The 24,774-nt window shown below is 52.4% G+C and overlaps 1 long non-coding RNA gene across 1 annotated transcript; it reads right to left on the reverse strand.

Moving 5' to 3' along the window:
- Positions 1 to 14,716: 14,716 nt before the first annotated feature.
- On the reverse strand, positions 14,717 to 19,866 carry LOC311425833. The gene is made up of 3 exons (XR_014686433.1): positions 19,818 to 19,866; positions 16,472 to 16,602; positions 14,717 to 15,491 (listed from the first exon to the last, which is right to left on the reverse strand). It is a non-coding gene; the product is annotated as an uncharacterized lncRNA (long non-coding RNA).
- Between the last annotated feature and the right edge of the window lie 4,908 nt (positions 19,867 to 24,774).

The following is a 24,774-nucleotide window of genomic DNA, read 5'->3' on the forward strand; positions in this document are numbered from 1 at the left end:
CTTATCTCAACCCGCGAGTCGTTCTTTGCTTTATTTCTCCCCCTCCTCATCTAAAGAGGGGGAGTGAGAGAGCGGTTGTGGGGTTTAGCTGCCCAGCACGGTAAAACCACAACACATACTCCTTATAGACCACAGACAAGTGGACAGGTAGAAAAAACGAACCATTTAGTTAAACAACAAGTAGCTAAAATTGGACAAGAAGCTAATTTGACATGGCCTCAATCCCATGGACCGCAGCCGTAACAACAGAGGAGAAGAGCATTAATGGAAAGTTAGCACTTATGGTCATCTGGTGAACAAATGGTAACCATTTCTATACACCATCAGAATGGCGAAAATTAGGGGAAGAGTGGACACACCAAAGAAAACCACGGGGGCCGAAATTAAAATAGGGTGCCGAATGATTAATGGAACGACCCTCGAGAAAGTAACGGGGATTTTAGTCTGGTAAATTTTACCTATGATCCCATTGTTAACATGGCTACTGCCTTCGTGCTTACTATACGTAATGCCACAGTTTATGTTATCCCCCCGATCATTGATTAAACCGTGAGAAGACAGTGCTCTGTCCTTCGGAGCACAGAACATGGGCACGGATGGAGAATGGGAAACGGCAGCCTGGAAATCTAGAGTCATGTGTTAGCCGGGAACAACAAGGAGTTATTGGTGAAAGCAATACAATTGATGCTCAGGAGGTATGCCTTGACACGGAGCAAGGTGTTTGCCACTTTGAAATTCATCCAAATCCTAGTCAAAAGACTGTGCTTGTGTATATTGGTCAAGGCTGTGCGTGTTTAAGAACTGCTTGTGATTTTGTAGAAGTAGATAAGGAGAACAGAACTCTCCGTAGCAAACCTCACGCTAACTTTTCTCTTTGTAACTGTCAGAACCGTTGGCTGTGACTTTCTCTATTTGGCACCAGGGGTATCCCACCAGCTGATCAAGTCTAACACCACAATGGATCGTAAGTTACTACAATTTTAAAAGGCATTCAGGAAAATGGAGAGAAGACTCTAATCACCGGCCATCATGAGACAAAGGAAGTAAGCAGAGTTTTGCAGAGAGTAAAACAAGACCCAAATCACAACTGATGGGATACACTCTTTGGATGGGCGCCAAAAATAGACGACATCTTGTGATCTGTCGACCTTCTGTTCTGTTGAAGCATCTTGTTAATTAAAACATCGCGCTGTCTGTCACCCTTCAGTTCTGCTGAAACTTGAGCTAACTTGAGCCAACTCGGCATTCCTGGAGCTAACTTGAGCCAAGTCGGCATTCTGGCAGCTTGGAAAACAACTGACTCAGCCCCCCCGGCTCCGCCCAAACACCCTCAGGGTCCCCCGCAAAGCCCACCAGCCTCCCCCCCAACACAAACCAGGGCCCCCCCTAAACACCTCAAGACTCATCCGCAACCCCCCCATGAGAAAATCCTCCAGAGCCCCTCTACCACTGCAAGGGCCCCTGACCAACATCCCCCGGCCACCCCGTCCCCCCCAACCCTTCACCAGAGCCTCCCCCCTCCCCAGACACCCATAACACCCCCCAGCACCCCCAAACTCCCTCCAGAAACCTGCCAGGGCCCCCTCAGCTCCCCCCCACAATCCACCAGGAGCCCCCAAACCTCTCAAGCCCCCCCGCAAGCCTCCCCAAACCACCCAAAGACCTCCTGCAGACCTCCCTCCACCAAAACACCCCACGTTCCCCCAGTCCCATATGTCCCAATGTCCCCCCATGTCGCCTCACTCCCATACGTCCCCTCCATGTCCCCCATATCCCCTCGAGCCCCCGCTGTCCCTACCACGTCTAGGCATCCCCAAATCCCATGTCCCACCCCAGCCCCACATCCCTCCCATGTGCCACCCATGTCCCCACGTGTCCCACGTCCCCCCAACCCACATCCCCTCCGTGTCCAAATGTCACCCCAGTCCCATACGTCCCAGTGTCCCCCATGGCTCCACGCATACTTTTTCTCTTGTGTCCCTTTTCCGCTATCCCTTTCTTGTAGGGTTAGGACTACATCATGCTTCCTAAGAGCTGCTTCCCTAGCTTCTCTATCCGCTAGGTTATTATTCCCTCTTATGTGGAAGCCAGTTCCCTTTTGATGTCCTCTGACATGTACCACAGCAATCTCCCTAGGTCCTCTCAACGCCTGCAATATTTGAGTAACTAAAGGTTGGTGAATCAGCCCTTTTCCCTGCGTGCCTATGAGTCCCCTTTCTTCCCAAATTTTCCCAAATGGGTGGACTATTCCACAAGCATATTTAGAGTCTGTATAAATAGTGCCGCTTTTTCCTTTCAATACTTCTAGGGCTCGTAATAATGCATAAAGTTCACGTGCTTGAGCGGACCAGGCAGCGCTGAGTGGTCCCGATTCTATTAGGACCATATCTCCATTTATGATGGCATACCCTGATCTTCTTTTTCCATCTACTACTTTGGATGATCCATCAATAAATAATTTTCCCCCTGTTTCTAATTCTGCCTCCTCGAGATCGGGTCGGATTTGGGTTGGCAATTCAATCGCTTCCATGCAGTTATGTTGTAGTTCTGTTAGGGGTTCCCCATATAGAAATTGGGCAGGACTCTGTGCAGCAGTTACTTTTAGTTCTAAATCAGGGGAGTGGATCAGGATGGCCTCATACTTCAGCATCCTACTATCAGTTAACCATTTCTCAGCCTTTTGCTGGAGTACTCCCCTAACATTATGTGGAGTCTATATCTTCAGAGGTGCCCGAAAAGTGCCTTTTCTAGCTTCCTCAGTCAGTAAGGCAGTAGCCACAATTGCCTGGAAGCACACTGGCCACCCCCTCCTCACAGGGTCTCATAGTTTGGAACAATATCCCACACGTTTCTTGATTCCTGCCCATTCTTGAGGTAGTACTCCATATGCAGTTTGGTTAGAAACATTTACAAATAAATAAAAGGGTCTTTCTAAATCTGGGAGGCTCAGCACTGGAGTTTCTATTAACGTTTTCTTGATCAACCTCAACTTTTCCTCATCTGCCTCATTCCACTTCATTTTTTTCTCCAGTCAATTTTTCATATAAAAACTTTGCCTTTTCACTAAACCCTTCAATCCAGGGCCTACAATATCCCAAGAGGCCCAGCAATTGCCTCACTTCCTTCTTTGTTTTGGGTGATGACAGGGCTAAAATCCCAGATGCCCTGTCAGGATCCAATTTTTTCTTTCCTTGGCTAAGCCAATGTCCTAAGTACCCTATTTCCTTTTAGTGGTCCTCCGTGTCTCTTTTTCAGTCTCCCCAGCTATTAATAGGTCATCCACATATTGCAACAATTTCACTTCCCCCTTTACCTCAAAAAGTTGAAACAATTTTTCTAAGGTTTGGCCAAATAAATTTGTAAATCCCTGAGGAAGTACAGTCCATCTAAGCTGTTGTCGCCTTCCTGTTTCGGGGTCTTCCCATTCAAAGGCAAAGTAATTCCGCGACCCTTCACTTAATGGGAAGGCCCAGAAAGCATCCTTCAAATCTATTACACTATACCATTTATGCTGAGGTGTTAGGTGGTTTACTAAAGTGTATGGGTTAGCCACCACTGGAAATTTGGTTATGCTTCGCTGATTCACAGCCCTAAGATCCTGAACCAACCTATATGATCCATCAGCCTTTTTTACTGGCAAAATGGGGGTATTCTGTGGGGACATACACGGTTCCAGCATCCCCTTTTGGAGCAACCTGTCTATAACTGCTTTGAGTCTTTTCCCCTCCAATGGGATAGGATATTGCCTAATCCTTATTGGCTGTTGTGGATCCACTACTTCTACTACCAAGGGTTCCATATCTAATTTTCCTGAATCTCCCTCTTGATACCATACTTGTGGGTCTATTTCTCCCTCATCTTCTTGGGTTAGGGTATATAGCTGAATTTTTAGTTCTCCCCCCGGCTCTTGATTTCCAACCCTAATCTTAATAGTAAGTCCCTTCCTAATAGATTGTGCTCAGCCTCAGGCATCAGCAATAGGTCACTGAGACATAGAATCAGAGAAGAAACTATTTCTATATTTTCCAATAGAGGAACCTTGAAGGGCTCACCTTTTGCTCCTACTACCATGGTATTCCTCTTTCCTTCCTTAACCCCTTTTGGTAATTTTCTAATTGTTGATTTCTCCGCTCCAGCATCTACCAAAAAATACACCTCTTCCCTCTGGGGACCTATTAATAATTTTATCAAGGGCTCATTCGATGTTCGGGTCCCAAAAGATACAGCCCCTGACACCCCTAGTCTTCCTTAAACATTTCTTCATCCTGTTTCTTTTTTTTTCCCCCTACTGTTCCTCTGAAGGTGCCCCTTTTTGCCACAATAGTAACAGATCGGGATTCTATCTTGCTGTCCTTTCCATTTAGCCATGGGTTCTCTTTCACCCTGGTTTTTTCCTGATCCTTTCCTGCTTTCCTGTCCACTTGGTTTTTGACATTCCCTTATTGCTGCCGTAAAAACATTTGCTTTTCCCTTCTGTTTTTCCCCATCTCTCCTCACATAGACCTTTTGTGCTTCCCTCAAGAATTCTTCTAATCCTTTTTCATGCCAATCATCAAGTTTCTCCAATTTCTTTCGGATGTCTTCCCAGGATTTTGCTACAAACTGGGTTCTCAACAGTGCCCCTCCTGCAAGGGAATCAGGATCTATCCCCGAGTACATCTGAAGGCTTTTTCTCAGCCTGTCTAACCCTTCAGTTGGAGATTCGTCTCTGCACTGACACTCATTAAAAGCTTTATTTATATTTTGTCCCCTTGGAACCGATTCCTTTATCCCTTGTAGCATTATGGTCCTAAGCTCCCTCATATTTTGCCTCCCCTGAGCAGCCTGATGATCCCACTTAGGGTTGGTATTTGGCCATTTCACATCCCCTGGAGGACCTCCCTGGTTTTGTCTTTCCCACAGTCTCATTCCTGCTTGCCTGATCATTCCTCTTTCTTCTCTAGTGAAGAGGATTCCTAATATGGACTGCATTTCTTCCCAGGTCTACGTGTTTGGACCTAGGAACTGGTCCAATCTTTCGGCAACTCCTAAAGGCTCATCTGAAAGGTTTCCCATTTCCTTCTTAAAATTTCTTACATCCGACGTCTTCAAAGGAACCACTACAAACCCTATTCCCCCCTGGTTCCCCCCAAGGGCTACCTCCCTCAAAGGGCAAAGGCCTCCTACATCATCAGTCCAGCCTCCCGTTTCACTTTCCTCCCTTTCTGTGGCCCGTATCTTACTTCTAGTCCTTTGTGCAGGAGGAGAGGGATAGAGAACAGGGGCCACGGGCAATCGACTTTCAAAACGTGGCAGTTCTGGTTGCCATGAACAGGGAGGGGGTATATTATCCAGAGGTTCCCATTCTTCCTTTCCCCTGTCGGTTCTTGTATTTAAAGCGAATATTTGTTTTGGGGGAAATGCGTTTGAGGCTCCTACCCATAGAGCCGCATCATCGCTTTCTTCTTGGTTAAAAGGCTCCTTGGAGTTAACATAGCCGTTTAATGCCTGACATACCCAATCCTCAAAGGATCCAAAAACTGGCCAAAAAACATGCGGCCTTAAAGGTTCCTTTGGCCATTTTATCACACAAAATTGAGCCATTTTCTCTTTATTTTTTCCTTTCCTCCATTCCCAAACATCCCAATATATTAACATTGTCCCTAATGGGCTCTCTGAGTCTCCCAGGTCAGAGAATCTACTTTCCCCCAGACCCATCCTGGAACCTTCACGTAAGTTCTGAATCCCTGGAACCCTCTCAGAGGTTCCAAATCCCTGGAATCCTCTAAGAGGTTCCGAATCCCTGGAAGCTTCAAATAAGTTCCAAATCCCTGGAAACCTTAAAGAGGTTCTGAATCCCTAGCTGTGTTTGCGTAGAGGTGTCTTGCAAGCGGTTAACCCACCCACGAATTCCTGGACCGATCGCTTCGGTCCTTCACCGGCCGAGTCCCTCGCGGGAGATCAGAACCGTGCTTAGAAGACCTCCGCACTCACTTCAGAACTACGTTCCATCTCAGTCACACCCTTACACAGTCACACAGCCGAATCCCACCCAACCGAACGGTATACTCACAAATCCTCTTTGTTCGGGTCTTCGCGCGCAAGATTACGGGTCACTGATGGAGAGCTCTTTTTTTATTATTTATTTATTTTTTTTTTTTACTTGCCTCTTATGTTCAAAATCTTGTTGAACTCTAGCGCCGCTATCGGCAAGGGCCACTAGATGGGGCGCCTCCCTTTACCGGTCGCAGATCCAAAGTCCAAGATCACATCGGGGTCACCAATTTGTTATAAATGAAGTCTCAACTCTGAATTTAGTAGCATAAAAGAATATTTATAAAAGGCAAGTAAACAGCGCTGGGTGCACGGGGAGTCTATGCTCTACCAACACGCACACGCACCCATCCAACTTCCCAAATCTATAGAGGACATTGCTGTTACATCTTTACAAGAAACCCCAGTATGCCTATACATACGGATATCCTATCCCCGCTTCATGTTAGAATTCTCTTTGTGGTGGTCCTTGTGGGTGAAAGGCTCACGGTTTCCCCATCACCATTAGCAACCTTTTGTTCCAGACTGCAGGAGCGGCTTCGACTGTCTCCTCTTCTTCTGCACATGCTCTGCCCACCACAAGGTTCCCGAAAGCAACAAAACGGGATTGCTTTTCCCACGTTCCGTTAACCCTTGAAATCACACTAATAATATTAGTATCATATAACATTCAACAATAAATGTTAACAGTTCTAACCAGCAACCCCCCCAGCAACTTCCATGCCTTAACAGTGGAGAAAACAAGCAACCCCAAACGGCAGGGCGTCGCCTCAATCACCCTTGTTTCCTCTAAACATTCCCAAATCTCCCCCTTCTTTATTAACATCAACCATTTTTCTGACACGAATTACCACTCCATATATAACAAGAACAAGGGTGGAAATCAGGTCTGACAGGGCGAGGGCATGCTGCAGTCAGAAAAGATGGCAGAATCAAATGGCGTCCGCTTAAGCCCATCAAACCACACCTTCAGAATAAAACTAAGGAAAACTGGGAGTTTCTGTTCACAGGACAGGATCATCGGACGACCCCGTAATCCGTATACCCCAGTGACAAGACAAGCCCAACAAGGATGGTTTGAATCATGGTTTAACCATTCACCGTGGTTAACCCCCCTGATATCTGCCTTAGTAGGGCCGATCGCAATGATCCTAACACTGATCTTTGGACCTTGTATACTAAACACGCTTGTGTCCTCTGTTAAAAGCCAGCTAGAGAAAGTTAACATCATGTTGGCAGAACACCAGCAACTGCTCAGAGTGTATTTACTCAGTGTTATCCCCAGTTATCCCAAGTTACACCCCATTATGACCAGTTACCCCCTAGTTTTCTCCTGTTTATTGTGCCTTATGCTTTTTATTCAAGCTACGATATCTACGTCCTAAGATTGTTGTAAAGCATAGAACTAAGACAGGAGCAGAGTTTTTTTGATTGTTATATTTAAGCTAATTTAGTTACACATAGGGAGGGGGGAAATGTAGGTAGTTAGGGTCTGGCAGCCCAAAGATATCGCGCTGTACGGAAAGCTAGAGCCCCTCCCTTCATAGGCAATAGCGTGTAGTTTATGATGGAAGCAGACGCAAGTGTCGTTGTGAACCCAAGCTATATAACACTGTGCAACTCAGCAATAAACGCCATTTGCCATCGACCACATTGGCGTCCGTGAGCTGATGGCCCGAGCGGCCTGCGGTTGGTCGCCGTGCCGTTCCTGAACCAGGTCGCCACTGCCAATGAAGGCAACAAAGGAGCCCAGCGACGCCTCTGCTACTGGGACCCTGACAGACCAGGGGGCCAGCTCTTGCAAACGCGAAATGCCAAAGCTCAAACCCAGGCTACCGACGCCATCACCCCATCCACGGTGACCCGAGCTTTGATTGCCCGGAGCTGCAAGAACATCGTCAGAGGGTTCAGATTCCAACCTCTTGGGTTGGAGCTCCTGGCCAGCCTCTTGGGGTGGCCAAGAGCTGCGGTCCTGCCGGCTCCCGCTGCCCTGGGCTCCTCCAGGACCTAGTGGAGGCCAGGCAGAGGACATTTGCCATCTTCATGCTCATCCCCTGCAGGTCCCCCAGCTGATGGACATGGTGGTGTCCCCGGTGTCAGCCGTGGCCTCCCTGACCTTCTCTGACTGTGTCACCATCTTCCCCGAGTGAGCATCTTTGCGGCTGTGGCCGCTACTCGGGCTCGGTAGCATTTGCCCTTGCACCCATGAGTGCCCAGCCAGGGAGGTGGATGGGAAGCAACGCCTGCTTCCCATCGAGGCCTGGGCTTCTTTGTCGCCCACTTCCCAGGACGGTCCTTAAGGACAGTGACTCTATGGCAACGTCAAAGTGTCTCCGTGAGATCGGGGGCAGTGGTGGTGCCCTGGCTCACGCCGATCTCTTCTGGAGGAAGCATCCAATTCCAAGGACCCCTCTGCTTCTGGGACAGTGACACACCAGGGGGCCAGCTCTTCCAATGGCGAAATGCCAAAGCTCAAACCCAGGCTCCCAGTGCCGTGCCCTGTAGGTATTAGAGCCAGCCTGCCCAAGGCACCCAGCGACCCCTTGACTTCTGCGACACAAAGGGGCCACGTCTGCTCATCTTCAACCACCAAAGCTCGTACACAGGCTCTTCACACCGTTGCCTATAGGTATGAGCGCCAGCCTGCCAAAGGAGCCCAGCGACCCCTCTACTTCTGGGACACAGACCGCCCAAGGGGCCAGCTGTGTACATCTTCAACCACAAAAGCTCCTACCCAGGCCCTATACACGCTGTTGCCTATAGGTATTAGAGCCAAACCACCCAAGGAGCCAGGCGATGCCTCTACTACTGGGACACCGACACACCAGGGGGCCAGCTCTGTGCATCAGCTGCCAAAGCTCAAACCCAGGGAGGGAAACGGCGGGACCTGAAGCCATCCACGGGGTCTGCGTGTGGGCAAAGAGCCCCAGAAACCTGTAGCAGTTTTTGCTCAGAGTCTCACTCCCTTCACAGAAATCCATCTGACAGCGGACGGCGAGACAGTGGAGGAAAACACAACGATGTTTCCAGCTGAGGGACCTTCTCCACGGCCTCCATGGCCAGGAACCTCCCCTTGCTGGGACAAGAGCTGGGAAGCTGCCCCCAGAGCAACGTGGAGAAAACCTGCACATCCCTGGAGGGGAAAGGAGAGGATGCGACGGCAGCTGGGGAGAAAAAGACAGCACCATTTCCATCCTGCTGGACGCTTTCACAACGGAACCTGCAAGTTAAAATGATTTTTCCAAGTGCTTCTGCTTGTCAAGTAAAATTCTGTACAGCAATTGCGGCACTTCAGACTTACTTGGGTTTGAGGGGGATTCTATTGCTCGAGAATTTCAACTTTTGATGGGAGAGCAGAGTGGGAGCAATTCGCTCAGACACCAAGCGATGGGAGAGAAGAAAGGACGAAATAGGCTCTTTCCTCTAGGAAATAGGAAAGGGGTGTTTAGAGCTGGCTTACCTGAACCATGGCTGAAGGACCGGAGCCCAGTCTCTTGCTCTCCACGTGCTGCTGCCTCAGCACCACGGAGGAGATGGGCATCTGGTTTTGGGGGGTGTGCGCGTGTCTACCTTCTGGGGACAACTTCCAGGCTGCAAAACATTTAAAAAGTCAACCTAAGATTTCCCCTGGGGGGCAGAGGGCGCAAGATGGCTCCGTATCAAGTTCGCCAGCGCTGGGGCTGTGGCTCCAGTGCCAGAATGTGCTCGTGTATATTGGTCAAGGCTGTGCGTGTTTAAGAACTGCTTGTGATTTTGTAGAAGTAGATAAGGAGAACAGAACTCTCCGTAGCAAACCTCACGCTAACTTTTCTCTTTGTAACTGTCAGAACCGTTGGCTGTGACTTTCTCTATTTGGCACCAGGGGTATCCCACCAGCTGATCAAGTCTAACACCACAATGGATCGTAAGTTACTACAATTTTAAAAGGCATTCAGGAAAATGGAGAGAAGACTCTAATCACCGGCCATCATGAGACAAAGGAAGTAAGCAGAGTTTTGCAGAGAGTAAAACAAGACCCAAATCACAACTGATGGGATACACTCTGGATGGTCGCCAACTGCAACTGGGATTTTGAACACCTCGAGACACCCAAGTATTGTTTTATTCCTATTAGTTGGTATAAGTTTAATACTGTCTTTTGCATTGCTTGTTCGGAATTGGAAGTTGTTACAACGCATGTCCATGTTAGCTTCCTCCACAAACGTGCATGGCAAGCTATGGGGAACATATCATAAAGAGCGGGAAGACAAATTTTCGTATTAAGTAAAAGAATTTACTAGATTGTCCAGAAAAGGGGGGAATGCCATTGTATAAACTCACTTTAGGATAGAGTAAATCTTGTGGTTATAATAATGAGGACAAAATAGACGACATCTTGTGATCTGTCGACCCTCTCTTCTGTTGAAGCATCTCGTTATTAGAAACATCGCGCTGTCTGTCGCCCTTCAGTTCTGCTGGAACTTGAGCTAACTTGAGCCAAGTCGGCATTCCTGTGGCTTGGAAAACAACTGACTCAGCCCCCCCGGCTCCGCCCAAACACCCTCAGGGTTCCCCCCAACACCTCAAGTCCCCATCCACAACACCCCCACAAGAAAATCCTCCAGAGCCCCGCCAAACACCCCCCGGCCACCCCATCCCCCCCAACCCTTCACCAGAGTCTCCACCCCCCCAGACACCCATAACACCCCCCTGCACCCCCAAACTCCCTCCAGAAACCTGCCAGGGCCCCCTCAGCTCCCCCCCACAATCCACCAGGAGCCCCCAATCCTCTCAAGCCCCCCCGCAAGCCTCCCCAAACACCTCCTGCAGACCTCCCTCCACCAAAACACCCCACGTTCCCCCAGTCCCGTATGTCCCAATGTCCCCCCACTCCCATACGTCCCCTCCATATCCCCTCGAGCCCCCGCTGTCCCTACCACATCTAGGCATCCCCAAATCCCATGTCCCACCCCAGCCCCAAGTCCCCCCCATGTCCCCACGTGTCCCACGTCCCCTCCGTGTCCAGATGTCCCCCCAGTCCCATATGTCCCAGTGTCCCCCATGGCTCCACGCCCTCCCCCCCTCAGGTCCCACCAATCTCCCTCCACCTACGATTCCACTTCTGAGGCTGCTCTGATGTCTCTAATTCTAGGATTCTGGGATTTCTCCTATTCTGCCATTTCTGCCATTCCGCGATTCTGTTCCTATGATTCCAATTTCTCCAATTTTAGGACTCGATTGCGTGACTCCTCCGATTCCTCCGACTCTTTGACGTCCTCCCCCCAGCACAGAGGTGCCTGGGCAGGCAGCAGCCTGTTGGTGCCGCCGTCACCGCGGGCAGCAGCCAGCACTGCCCGCGTCACCACGATGTCACCGCGACACGGCCATCGACAAGAGGCTGCGCGATGGGTCCTGCGCCAGCGGTACCGAGACGTTCGGGCAGGAGGAGCTCCCAGGTGGCTGATGCCAGCAAGGAGCAAGCTGCTCGCACCAGGTGGACCACGTTAGACTGCTGGGAGAACAGTGCTATGGAGCACGTCTCTGCGATATGAAGCGTCAGTGACCAAGGTGCGAGCACCCCCAGCACTACAGGAGCGCGGCTGAGCCCCGTCTGGGGCTTTCTGTGGGGAGGACCTGGCTCTGTGGTCAACTCGGGGGGTCTCCGTTTGGGGACGGAGATGTGACGGCTCTTTTCCTCTGCCACCAAAACACGGGGGTGGGGGTGCTGGAAGGCTGGCAGCCACCAGAAGCAGCACGTGACCTGATTTTCCTTGCCTTCCAGAGAGATTGTGTGTCTGGGATGCTGTGTCAGCCTACATCCGGGAGCACCTCCAGCTGCGCCAGGTGGGTTGGCACCTACGTCGCCCTTGTTCCCCACCCCAAAAGGCCCCACCAAGAGACCCATAGGTATCGCACAAGTGCGGTGTTGCTTCTGGTAGGTTGGTGTGGTATCTCAGGGCTGACCCCAGTTGCTGGAAGCCCCTGGGTCCCCTCAGCCTGGCTCCCAACAGCGGGAAGTGCACAGCAGGGCCCGAAGCACCGTTCCTGGATGAGACCACCTCCGGCTGATCCTTAACCTTCGGCCCTTCCGTTCTCTGCCACTTGCAGGGCGTCCGAATTCCCACTCTTGGCTGCTTTGCCGTTGTTTCTAAACGGGTCGAGGTTGGGAACAAGTCCCTTACGGTGCAGTGGCCCACGTTCCGCCTGGCCAGGAACCTCATCGTTGCCCACAGCCTCACAGCCGACAAGGAGTACCTGCCAGGTAAGAGGGTGCAGGAATCCCTTGCTGCATGGATCTCAGGTGCTTCTCAGAAGCAAAGCGTCGCCTGCACGGAGCAGGTCCCAAACCGAAGCCTTTCTGGGTGACGACTGCCATGAGCAGCACTGGGGAACACGCGGGGAAGGGCCGCTGGTGACCGACTCCATCCCTCTCGTGTCGTTTTCCAGGCCATAAGGAGCTGGAGCCCCTCCAATTCCCTGAGGTGGCTGCAGCTGCCTCCGTGTCCTGGAAGAAGGTGGAGAGCTGCATCCAAGGCACCACGTCCCTCATCTCTCGCAGCCTGGGGAATGGGGAGAACATCGCTCTCGTCCTGAAGGACATTGGGGTGCTCCTCATCGAAGGCACGAGGGTAGAAATCAAGTTCTATCGTGACTTCTTGGAGAGCCTGTCAGAACAGGAGAGCCTTCAGAAGGCTCTTTTCAAGGTGAGGGTTTTGTTTTCCCCACGGCCTGGGCAGCCTCACACAGGGGCAGCAGCAATGCTTGCCCTTGGCCCAGCAAGACCTCTTGGCTTGGAGCTCTTGGCCAGCCTCTTGGGGTGGCCAAGAGCTGCGGTCCTGCCGGCTCCCGCTGCCCTGGGCTCCTCCAGGACCGAGCGGAGGCCAGGCAGAGGACATTTGCCATCTCCTTGCTCCTCCCCTGCAGGTTCCCCAGCTGATGGACATGGTGGTGTCCCGGGTGTCAGCTGTGGCCTCCCTGACCTTCTCTGGCCGCGTCATCATCTTCCCCGAGTGAGTATGTTTGTGGCTGTGGCCGCTGCTCGGGCTCGGTAGCGTTTGCTCCTTGCCAAATGTGTCCGTGAGCGGGTGAGCGTGGGGAGTGGTGGTGCCCTGGGTCACGCCGATCTCTTCTTTTGCCAGCTATATAATGGACAAAGCGCCCCAGCTATCACCCGGGGAGCGTCTCAAGGCCCGCAGGGATGACAGGCAGGAGAAGGAACGGGCTGTGTTGTCTTCCAGCCAAGGTGAGAGATACAAAGCGGCTGCTGGCTCCTCTTGTGCCACAGCTTCATGCCAGCTCAGCACAGCCTCTTGTCTCCGGGCCTCCAAAATGGAGCCCTGGTATGTGAGGTGCCCAAGGTGCCTGTCCCTGGGTGCTGCAGGAGGTCGGGGATCCAAAACACCCCAAATTGGCTGTACCCAGCTCCTCTCTGCCAGAACTTGGCCCCCAAACCACGTCACGGCCTAAGATTGAGCCGGCTGAGGCTGGTGCCAAGGAGGGCCGAGGCCCCTGCAGATGGAGGCTGGGAGGGGAGCACAGCGGCCCCTGGGACAGCGCAGGAGGAGGCCTCAGCACCCGGCGTGTCCCGGGTACAGCAGAGTCATGGAAATGTGCTTCTGACATCTCTCCTTGCCGATTCCAGAGAAACGGCCTGAACTGCCACCCTTCCTGTCGTGCAGGTGGAGGAATTCTTTTGGCTCTGTCCTTTCGGCAGGCTGCCGCTGATGCCCAAGCTGCCTCCTGCCATAAAGGAGCTTTTGCACAACCAGCTGCAGACAGGAACTGCGCCCAAAACAGAGCCCAGGAGGAAATGGAAACAAGAGCCCAAAACAGCAACCGGTGCAAGACCAGGGCCGGGCAAAGGCTGAAAGATGTGGAAAATGTCAGGAGAGCAAGGGCCAAAAAGCAGCAAAAGCCCCTCCTGAAGTCAGGAAGCTAGCCAGCCTGGAAGCCCTGCCAGAGACGGAGCGAGTGAAGCGCCCCGAATCTCAGAAAGCCCCAGGCGCGCTAGAAACACCCATCGTGCCCATGCTGTCCCTGCCGAGCTCGGAGGGCAGCCTGCCTCAGGAGCCCAGCGACGACACCGCTACTACTGGGACACAGACGGACCAGGGGGCCAGCTCTTCAAAACTGCAAATGCCAAAGCTCAAACCCAGGCTCCCGACGCCGTGCGCTGTACATGTGAGTGCCAGCCTGCCCAAAGAGCCCAGCGACCCCTCTGTTTCTGGGACACAGATACACCAGGGGGCCAGCTCTGCGCAACTTCAAGAAGCAAAGCTCCTGCCCAGGCTCTCAACGCCGCTGCCCGTAGGTAAGAGAGCCAGCCTGCCCAAGGAGCCCAGCGATGCCTCTCCCACTGGGACAGACATGCACCAGGAGGCCAGCTCTGCTCAACATCAACCACCGAAGCTCCTCTTCAGGCCCTGCACGCCATTGCCAAAGGTAGTAGAGCCAGTCCGCCCAAGAAGCAGAAAATGCCAAAGTTCAAACCTTTGTCCTTGGAGCTGTGCCCTTATCCTATGAGAGCCAGACCACCTGAGGAGCCCAGCAAAACCTCTATTGGTGGAACACTGACGGACCAGGGGGCCAGGTTTGCTCAACAGCAAGCACCAAGCACCAGGAGGCCAGCTCTGTGCATCCTCAGCTGCCAGAGCTCAAACCCAGGCTCCCGCCGCCGCCACCCAGTCCCCGGTGAGCCGAGCTTTGATTGCTCAGAGCTGCAAGAACGCCGTCAGAGGTGGCAAAACAGGTGTGTGATCCACATCCCTGTTCCTTTGGGGGCTCAAGCCTTGGAGGCAAGTAGTTCTGGGGACAGTGGGGCCTCTCCAACAAGATCTCAGTTTGGAGCCGGGGGTTGGCTCGATCCAAGAGGAACCTTGGGCTCCTCCATGGCTAGCCTCAAGTCCCTCAAGTTCCCTTCTGTTGCCACGCAGACACAGCAGGCCACGTTATTTGGCAGCATTTAGAAGGCCTAACGAAGCAGGAGGCTGCTCTTGGCCCGAGAGGAGAGTGTGTGTTTGCAGCTGGGTGCTGGTTTCCAGGCCGGGTGGGAAGAGAGGGGCTTTGTGGGTGGGCCTGGCAGAGCTGAACCCTGCTGCTGGCCGGGTCTGGGGATGGGGTGAGCAGAGGGAGGGAAACGGCGGGACCTGAAGCCATCCGCGGGGTCCGCGTGTGGGCAAAGAGCCCCAAAAACCTGTAGCAGTTTTTGCTCAGAGTCTCACTCCCTTCACAGAAATCCATCTGACAGCGGACGGCGAGACAGTGGAGGAAAACACAACGATGTTTCCAGCTGAGGGACCTTCTCCACGGCCTCCATGGCCAGGAACCTCCCCTTGCTGGGACAAGAGCTGGGAAGCTGCCCTCAGAGCAACGTGGAGAAAACCTGCACATCCCTGGAGGGGAAAGGAGAGGATGCGACGGCAGCTGGGGAGAAAAAGACAGCACCATTTCCATCCTGCTGGACGCTTTCACAACGGAACCTGCAAGTTAAAATGATTTTTCCAAGTGCTTCTGCTTGTCAAGTAAAATTCTGTACAGCAATTGCGGCACTTCAGACTCACTTGGGTTTGAGGGGGATTCTATTGCTCAAGAATTTCAACTTTTGATGGCTAGCCTTGTTTGGGTAAAGGCTCATCGGTGGCTTTTGATGGCAAATTGCAGGCTTTGGTGGTCAGCTTAGTCCAAGGACTGAATGCTTCTGCCCCTGAGCCCCGCATCTGAAACTCCCAGCAAAGAATCAGCTACCATTTGCTGCTAACCCTCTAACCTTACTTAGCTTTCTGTCTTCCCTCGACATTTCTCTCTGTCTTTTTCTCCCAGACCTGCTCGTATTTCTTTTTGCTCTGTTTCTTGACTGTGTTTTCGCAGCCCTCTGCACCCTTTCTGGTGAGTGCTTTTTCCTCATCAGCCCCGAGGGAAGTGGCAGAGTTGAGGGCACAAATCTTTTCCTCGCCTATTTCCAGGCTGCTGCCAGCCCACAGCACTGCTCTGCTCGGGGGTCGCTCACGCCACGCGCGCCAGCGGCTTTCTTAATGCTCCCCCTGAGGCCTCCTGTCTTCATTTTGCCTCGACTCCCCCCAGATCCTCATCCCAGTGGCAGAAGGCTCTCTCAAGCACCTCTTGGGGCAGGGGAGGACGAGGAGCAGCAGGTGGAGGAGCTCTGTTTCTCCCCCCTCAGTTCTCCTGGAAAAGCTCTTCCTCTGTGCTGGCTTCTCCCCTTCTGCCGTGGCAGTGCCCCCTCCTGCCTCGTCCGGGCGCTTCCCTGCTCTGAGAGATGGAGCAAGGATGTTCTCATCTTGACACCCTCTCAGCCCTCCCTCCCTCCTCTTCTCACTGCTGGCCACTTTGGGAGAGCAGAGCGGGAGCAATTTGCTCAGACACCAAGTGACGGGAGAGAAGAAAGGACGAAATAGGCTCTTTCCTCCAGGAAATAGGAAAGGGGCGTTTAGTGCTGGCTTACCTGAACCATGGCTGAAGGACCGGAGCCCAGTCTCTTGCTCTCCACGTGCTGCTGCCTCAGCACCACGGAGGAGATGGGCATCTCGTTTTGGGGGGTGTGCGCGTGTCTACCTTCTGGGGATAACTTCCAGGCTGCAAAACATTTAAGAAGTCAACCTAAGATTTCCCCTGGGGGGCAGAGGGCGCAAGATGGCTCCGTATCAAGTTCGCCAGCGCTGGGGCCGTGGCTCCAGTGCCAGAATGGTTCCTTCTATGAGCTCACCCGTCACGTTTCGTTCTTAACTGTCCCAGTCCCTACTGTCCCTCAACCCTAACTGCTAACCCAAAGGCCAAACTCAAAATAACCCCAAATCCAAAAAACATGCCTAAACCCAAACCATAAACCTTAACCTCCAACAGGAAGCCCTACCCATAATCTCAACCAAAAACCCAATCCTACACCTTCTAACCCCTCCCCTAAGGATACCTGCCATCCCTCAATGCCAAAACAGAACTCAAGCCTTTCACCCTAACACTTAACCCCATGCATAAACCCCAAACTTAACCCGTATTCTTGCACTCCAACTCTAAATCCCGAAGAAATAATCACAAACCATAATCCCCAACCCAGAACTTTGCCCCTCAACCCCTTTCCCAAACCACTACCCCTAGCACTAACCTCTACCCTAACCCTAAACCCGAACCCAGGGACCTGCAGGCTGGGAGGTGTCCGGGAGCACAGCTGAGGTGGGACCAGCGCCTGGTGACGCTGGCGACGCTGTCACCCTGCCTGGCCACAGCACAGCTGTGTCACCCACCCCAACGGCTCCAGCGACCACAGCTTCCCCCAGCACCTCCCAGTTGGGTGACCCCAAACTGCTGACACACGAGGGCAGTGCAGCCCTCGAGGGACCCAGGTGGGCTGGGACACCGGGGACAGGGACCTCAGGACACTCACCCATGGTCTGGGGCAGGAACGGGCCCAGAACTGGGGGCAGACACCACGTCCTGCCACCACCACACAGGGGTCCTGCTGTCCCCAGGGACCCCCAGGACCCAGAGAAGCTCCCCACTGCCCCCAGGGAGCCCATCAGCAGCACTGAGGGCACACCCAGCCACGTGCTGGGCTTTCGGAAAGTTTTTCCCTCAAAATCACACAACACAGCACAAACCTCTCACCTGCTGCAGGTCACCTGCTGCAGTTCTTCAACATCATTTTTTAACCCCAGCGTCACTGCACCAACCCAGGCGCAAAGACACCGACGCCACCAGCAGCATGTGGAAACCTCCCCCACCCCCCTATCCCTTGTAGGGAAAATGGTTGCGCATCCTGAACATTTCTCTACGTATTCCTACTGCCAAGCAAAGCCCTGCTCGGTGGAGGCAAAATGGGTCAAGAAAGGGCTTTTCCACTTGTGGGAATTGAAGTGTTTTTGCAGAGTTACGTTGTTTAGAAGGAGGGAATGTGGTACTGAGATATGCTTACAGTGATAAGAAAGTTTAGCAGGCGACCTTGTAAAATGCAGACAATCAGACTCCTTAGGACAATTAGGTGAAAATCACGGTGTCAAGTCAGATAAGTGAAGAAGCATGACCACTTCAAGCAGTAAAAATGTCAAAAGAAATTTGAAATTTAACAGGCCAGCGACTGAAGGCCATGCATTGTTTGTGAAGCATTAGATAGATTGTGGATCTGGATTACCCACTCAGTGGGGAAACAGGGGAGGGTCCTGCCATCAAAAGGTATATAAACTGTGTTTTGGAACTAGTAGACGCGCTCTCTCCTGCTTGTGGGGCGCCCGCCATTGCAATCGCGAATAAATTGCTACTTCACTGAGATCCTCGCCTGAGCCTAAGTTATTGGCTACGGAGTGTTTCTCACACACTCATTGCTGACTGGGAAAAGCTCCAGAAGAGTTGGTGCTGGGTATGGACACGGAGGGCTGGAGATGGCAGAGACAGGTTTTGGTTTCTGTTTTCCTCCCCCACAATCACAACTTTTGGCTCCCCAAGGCTGGGGCTGCCCTGCACGGGCACGGGGAGGAGCAGCTGTGGCAGCCGGCAAACGCAGCCACAAATTACCCAGGACAAGCAAAAGCAAAGAAAACCACCCCAAGCAGAACGTGACCTCCTTTCTCACCCGCTCCCTCTCTGCCTTTCTCAGCTTTTCACTCACCAAAACGACAAATGGGGCTTAGCCACGCACCACAGCCTGCGGCTCACGACCAAACCCAGCACATTCGGGTTGTCAGAGCTTTCCAATTCCCCAAACGCTGGCTTCTGCACGCATTTTAGCGGCCCCCCCTCAGCCAGAGACCACCCCCGGCCTTATTTCTGGGGGAGGGCAACTGTAAAGGGAATACAAATGCAAACCAGCGGCACCTCTCTGGCCTCAAAATGGCGGCCGCGCGTCTGGGGAAAGCCTCCGTGAGGGGACGCCTCTGCTCACAGCGCTGCCCCCTGGGCCCCACAACCAAAGCAAAGAAGAACACCGGCAGAAAAAGGCCAAAAACGGGTGAAAACGGGTTACTGGGCCGGCCGGGGAGGCTGCAGCAGGGCTGCGACGCCTGGACGAGGCGGCGGCGGCTCTTCAGCGCCTCAGCCGCGGCCCGTGAGCGCCGCCATTTGGGAGAGGAGGGAAAGCGACGGAGGGGGCGATGGGCGGGAAAACCCTCGCCCCTGATTGGCTGGTGATGGCTGGAGGCGGGAAGCGGCAGCCACTCAGGAAGCGGGGCGGGCAGCACCCGCACCTTGATTGGCTGAGAGCTGCCGCCTCAGCGAGGGCGGGAAGCCTGAGGCGCCTCCGGAGCCTGGGGACCCCAAAAAGGTACCCCCAAAAACCCCCAGGGGCCCCCCCAACAATTCAGGCCCCCACCCAAAACCCCTCAGGGCTCCCCCCAAACACCCCCTGGTCACCCAACCATCTTCCAGAGCGCCCCTAAACACCCCCAGGACCTCCCCAACTAGGGCCCCTTTAGGCGCCCCCCAAAACACCCAGCCCCCCCCAACCTCTCCGTGTCCCCAAAAGCATCCCCAGGACCCTCTCGAATCCCCTCATGGCTCCTCCAACCCCCCCAAGAGCCCCTTCGGGCCCCCCAAATGCCTCCAGGACCCCTCCAACCCCCCCCCCAGGATTCCCCTGAACCCCCAGGGCCCTCCCAGATTCCCCCAAATCACCCAGCCCCCCCTGAAACCCCTGAGAGACCCCCAGACATGTTCAGCACCCCTGCCAAAGCGCCTCCAAACCCCCCAAGGGCCCCTAGACTGCCCCCCAAAAGCCTCCAGGACCCCCCAGCCCTGCCCCCTCCCCCTCAAGCCCTCCCCCCAACCATCCCCAAGAGCCCCCCTCCCCCCAAGGGTCCCCAGACCTCCGCCCCGACACCTCACGACTCTCCCACGCTCCGTCAACAACATGGCTGCCCCCCCCCTTGGGAAAAGCCCCTTTATTGCCCCCAACCGCGGCCCCGCCCCTGCCTGGAAGCGCTGCGATTGGTGGGGAGAGGGAGAAGGGGCGGGGCTTGTGCTTGGAGCGCTGAGCCACGCCCCTCTCCAGCGGAGGGGGGAGAGCCCCGCGGCAGGGGGCGTGGCCCAGCCCCAGAGGAGGGGCGGGGCTCATGCAGGATCAGACCAATCAGGTGAGGGGGGGGCGTGGGTTGACGTGGCAAGGGCTTGGGAGCGGGGGGCCAGAGGGGTGGTTGCTGTGAGCAGGATCTGGAAGCTGCCCCGTGGTTGGGAAGGGCCCCGCTGGTTTGCAGAGCTGAGCCACTAAGCGATGTTGTTTTGCGCCTCTGTGAGAGCAGGTTTAAGACAGGGGAAAAAACGCTGCGCCACACAGCAGCTGCGAGAGTGAGAGGAGCGAGGAAGAGCCTTGCAGGCGCCAAGGGCAGTGAAGAGGGAGGGGGAGGGGGAGAGGTGCTCCAGGCATGGAGCAGAAGTCCCCTGCGGCCTGTGGGGAGGCCCGTGGTGAAGCAGGCTGTCCCCCTGCAGCCCATGGTGGAGCAGGGTTCCACGCTGCAGCCCGTGGAGGAGCCCACGGTGGAGCAGGTGGCCCTGCACCGACGGAGGCTGCGGCCTGTGGCAGAGCCCTGCCCGAGCAGATTCCGGGCCGGAGCTGTAGCCCGTGGAGAGGAGCCCACGCAGGAGCAGGTGAGCTGGCAGGAGCTGCTGCCCGTGGGGGAGCCAGGTTGGAGCAGTCTGCTCCTGAGGGATGGAGCCCGTGGTACAGACCCATATCTGGAGCAGTTCTGGAAGAGCTGCTGCCTGTGGGAAGCCCACGCCGGATGAGTTCATCAAGGACTGCATCCCGTGGGTGGTGTTTCCACCCCCTCCCACGATACACAGCCAGCACACGATACTTCTGGAGTCCGTTTCAGTGTCAGTTTCAGGTCCTCAGGTCCTGGCGCTACTTCCCACTTATCCTCGTGGACTGGTCCTCTCACGCGGCTGGCATGAGTCCACCCCTTCTCCGCTGTCGGGACGGCCGTTTCTGTGGTAGGGGCCTTCCCATCGTGGTGTTAAAGACGTCTCTTTCCAAGTCTTAATTAAAACCTTGTCCCCGGGTTTTATCTTGTGAATTGCTGTGTCTAACGGAGGGCGTTGCGCTACCAAACCTTTTGCCCGGAGCTCTATCCGTCGGTTCATGAGTTGTATTAAATAAGGTCTTAACTGGGCATCCTGTAATTGGGGGTGATCAAGTGGCAATTCCAAGTCATAGGGCATACCATATAGCATTTCAAAAGGAGAAATTCCTACCTCAGTCCTGGGCTGTGTCCGTATGCTTAACGGTGCAAGAGGTAAACATTTTACCCAAGAAGCTTTTGTTTCCAGCATTAGTTTAGTTAGTTGTTTTTTAATGTCGCCATTCATTCGCTCTACCTTTCCAGCACTTTGGGGATGCCACGGAGTGTGGTATTCCCAGCTTGTTCCTAGAGCTTTCATAGTCTCTCGAGACGCTTTGGAGACAAAATGAGGGCCTCGGTCAGAGTCAATTGTTTCTACAATTCCATATCTAGGAATAATATTCTCAAGTAGTATTTTTCCCACGGTTTGAGCCGTGGCCCTTGCCGTCGGAAAAGCTTCAACAAAATGTGTAAGATGATCTACAATCACGAATAGATATTTGAACCTCCCTGTTTTTGGGAGGTCTGTAAAGTCCAGTTGAATTTTAGCAAATGGTCGGTGAGCCAATTCCCGACCTCCCGATACTTTTTCTCTCAAGTGTTGGGCGTTTACCTTTCTGCAAGTTAAACAATCATTTACAATTCGTTTTGCTATATTATACATTCCAAGACACATATACTTTATTGCAAATTGATCCACCAATGCTTGAGTTCCCCAGTGGGTGTTTTTGTGAAACCTTTGTAATAGCCTCAGAGCTGCGGATTTTGAAAGCACTTCCCGTCCGTCGGGTAGCACCCATTTGCCTTCATCTGTTTCTTTTATTCCCATTTGAATCATTTTGCTCTTTTCTTGTAATGTGAAGCTAAGCAGAGTATAAATTGGCCTATGATGGGAACAATGTGACTATTTCTTCCCGTCCTCCCATTCGTAATCACAGCATGGAAATTTCCTTAAATCATTCCTGCAGTCTGAGCAGTCTTCCCTTGTTTTTAGAATTCGCACGGTCATTAGTGCCGCTCTTTTAGCCTCCTGGTGTGCCAAATGATTCCCTGTGATCTGAGGGGTGAGGCCCCGCTGGTGTCCTTTAACGTGTACTACAGCAATGTCTTTAGGTCCTCTGATAGCCTGTAAGACTTGGGTAATCGGTTCTTGGTGTACTAATCCCTTTCCCTGTGAATTGATGAGCCCTCGCTCTTCCCATATTTTACCAAATGTATGTACTACCCCGTATGCGTCTTTTGAATCTGTATATATTGTGCCACTTTTGCCCTTTGACAGTCTTAAGGCCCGTAGTACAGCATAGAATTCGCAAGCCTGGGCAGACCAACTTGGACTTAAAGGTCCGGATTCAATTATTTCAAAAGTTTTCCCATTCCCTAATGCGTACCCCGATTTGCGCTTCCCTCCCGCTATTCGTGAAGAACCATCTCCATATATCTGTTCCCCTATACGTAACTCTTCTTCCTCCAAATCAGGTCTCAGTTTTGTTTGCTCTTCTATATTTTGGAGGCAATCATGTTCTAAGGGCTCGTTCGGTTCCCCATAAAGAAACTGAGCAGGGTTTTGTAGGGAAGTTGTTGTTAATGTTAGTTTTGGGGAGGAAATTAAAATTCCTTCATATTTTAGTAAGCTGGCATCTGTGAACCATTTTTCTGCTTTTTGCTGTAGTACTCCCCGGATATTGTGTGGGGATATCACCTTGATCTCTCCTCCGAAGGTAATTTTCTGTGCTGCTTCTACTAATAAAGCAGCTGCTACTACTACCTGTAAACAACTTGGCCAGCCCCGACTAACCGGGTCCAGCCATTTAGATAGATAAGCCACAGGCTTTTTACTCCCTGCCCATTCTAGGGCTAATACTCCATCTGCAGTGCCCTCAGTGCTGTTAACAAATAAGAAAAACGGTCTCCTCAAATCCGAAAGACTCAACGCTGGAGGGCGTGCTAATTCTTCTTTCAATTTTTCTAATTGTTTTTCGTCTTCTTTGGTCCATTTTAGCAACCCATCCTTAGTCAATTTCTTAGAAAGAAATGTAACTTTGCCGCTGTAATCTTCACTCCATTGTCTACAATAGCCAGTCAACCCTAATAGTTGTCGTATGTCGCGTTTAGGGGTGTAGCTGATTAACCGTTACGGGCCCGGTCGTATTCCGGGTACTGAACCGGTCGGACACTCACCAAAAACGCATTAACCGTCTGGGGGTCTGCTTGGATTCAGAACACTGAACTATCACGGAGAACCACCCTTACCCTCGTTGCACTTAATGAGAGCTATGACAATGCAATCAAGTATGGTTTATTACAGCAACAGATAATCAGGTTCTTTTGGATTGCCAGCGGTAGTGACAAAAACAAGCTAGCGTGCATGAAATACACAGGTGTTACAGGCGTTACAGGTGCACGGCCTAGAAATAAACGCGTTAAAAAGATCAAAGACTCTAGAGAGATTTATAAGCAAGTATTCAGATCTCACCCAAAGGCGTCCCAATGGGGGGGGGGGAAGAGAGGCTCAGCCCGTCGACTGATCCCAGGAGTCAGGAGGTCCTAAGGATGTTGTATTTCCTCGGGATGGTATCTTCCCTGACATCCCCTCTCTCTTGGGCCAATTTATCTTATTTTCTATCCTTTAGGTGGAGCTTGAGTGGCTCTAGTCAAGCATCTCTTAGTTATGATTGGTGTAAAGTTCTCCCGTCTCCGTTTAAAGTAATAGGCTCCGAGAAATTCAGGGCGCATGCTTGGTGAGGGGTGGTCGCACCTTGGAGGCGGGTAGCTTTTGGGATGGAGGTGTGTTTTGGTATTATAATGATCTAGGGTACAGCATTTGTCAAAACATGACATGTCTTTGTCTCAGGGTGGCAAAAAGTGCCTACCCTGAAAGCCTCTTCAGTGCTGTACCTTTTCCTTAAAAATGTGAATGTTAGTTTTATTCTCCTAGTTACTTCAGGCAATTACACCACAGTCGTACCTGCCTCTTAGTTCATGGGGTCGTTAAAGCCAATATCCCACTGATTCTGTCTGGGTCTAATTTCTTAGTTCCCTCACTTAGTCGGTGGCCCAAGTATTTTACCTCTTGTTCTACAAACTGCAGCTTCGATTTCGAGACTTTCAGTCCCTGCAGGCTAAGAAAGTTCAACGGCTGTATGCTGGCCTGCCTAACAGTATCTTCGTCTCTCCCTGCTAATAACAAATCACCTACATGCTGTACTAATGTTACTCCTGGTGGCTTATCGTAGCTTTGTAAAATTTGCTCCGGGGCTTGTCCAAATAAATTAGGTGATTCAGTGAATCCTTGAGGAAGGACAGTCCACCGTAATTGTTGCTTTCGGTGGGTATCTGGGTCTTCCCATTCAAAGGCAAAATAATCCCTACTACCTTCCTCCAGAGGACATGCCCAAAATGCATCCTTTAAATCCACTCCGCTATACCACTGATCATCTGGGTGCAATTGACCTAATAGGGTATGGGGATTTGCCACAACAGGAAATCTGGTCACGGTTCTCTTATTGATTTCTCTTAGATCATGTACCAATCTATATTTGCCATCTTTCTTTTTCACTGGTAATACTGGAGTATTAAATGGGGACATACAAGGTTCTAGCAACCCTTGTTGTAACAACCTTTGAGTTTCAGGCTTTAACCGTTGTCTGCCTTCCTCAGACAGGGGGTATTGTTTAATTCTCGTTGGTGCACCCGGGTTGGTTATAGT

The sequence above is a fragment of the Aythya ferina genome (assembly GCF_964211825.1).
Source record: "Aythya ferina genome assembly, chromosome: 34".
NCBI lineage: Eukaryota > Metazoa > Chordata > Aves > Anseriformes > Anatidae > Aythya > Aythya ferina.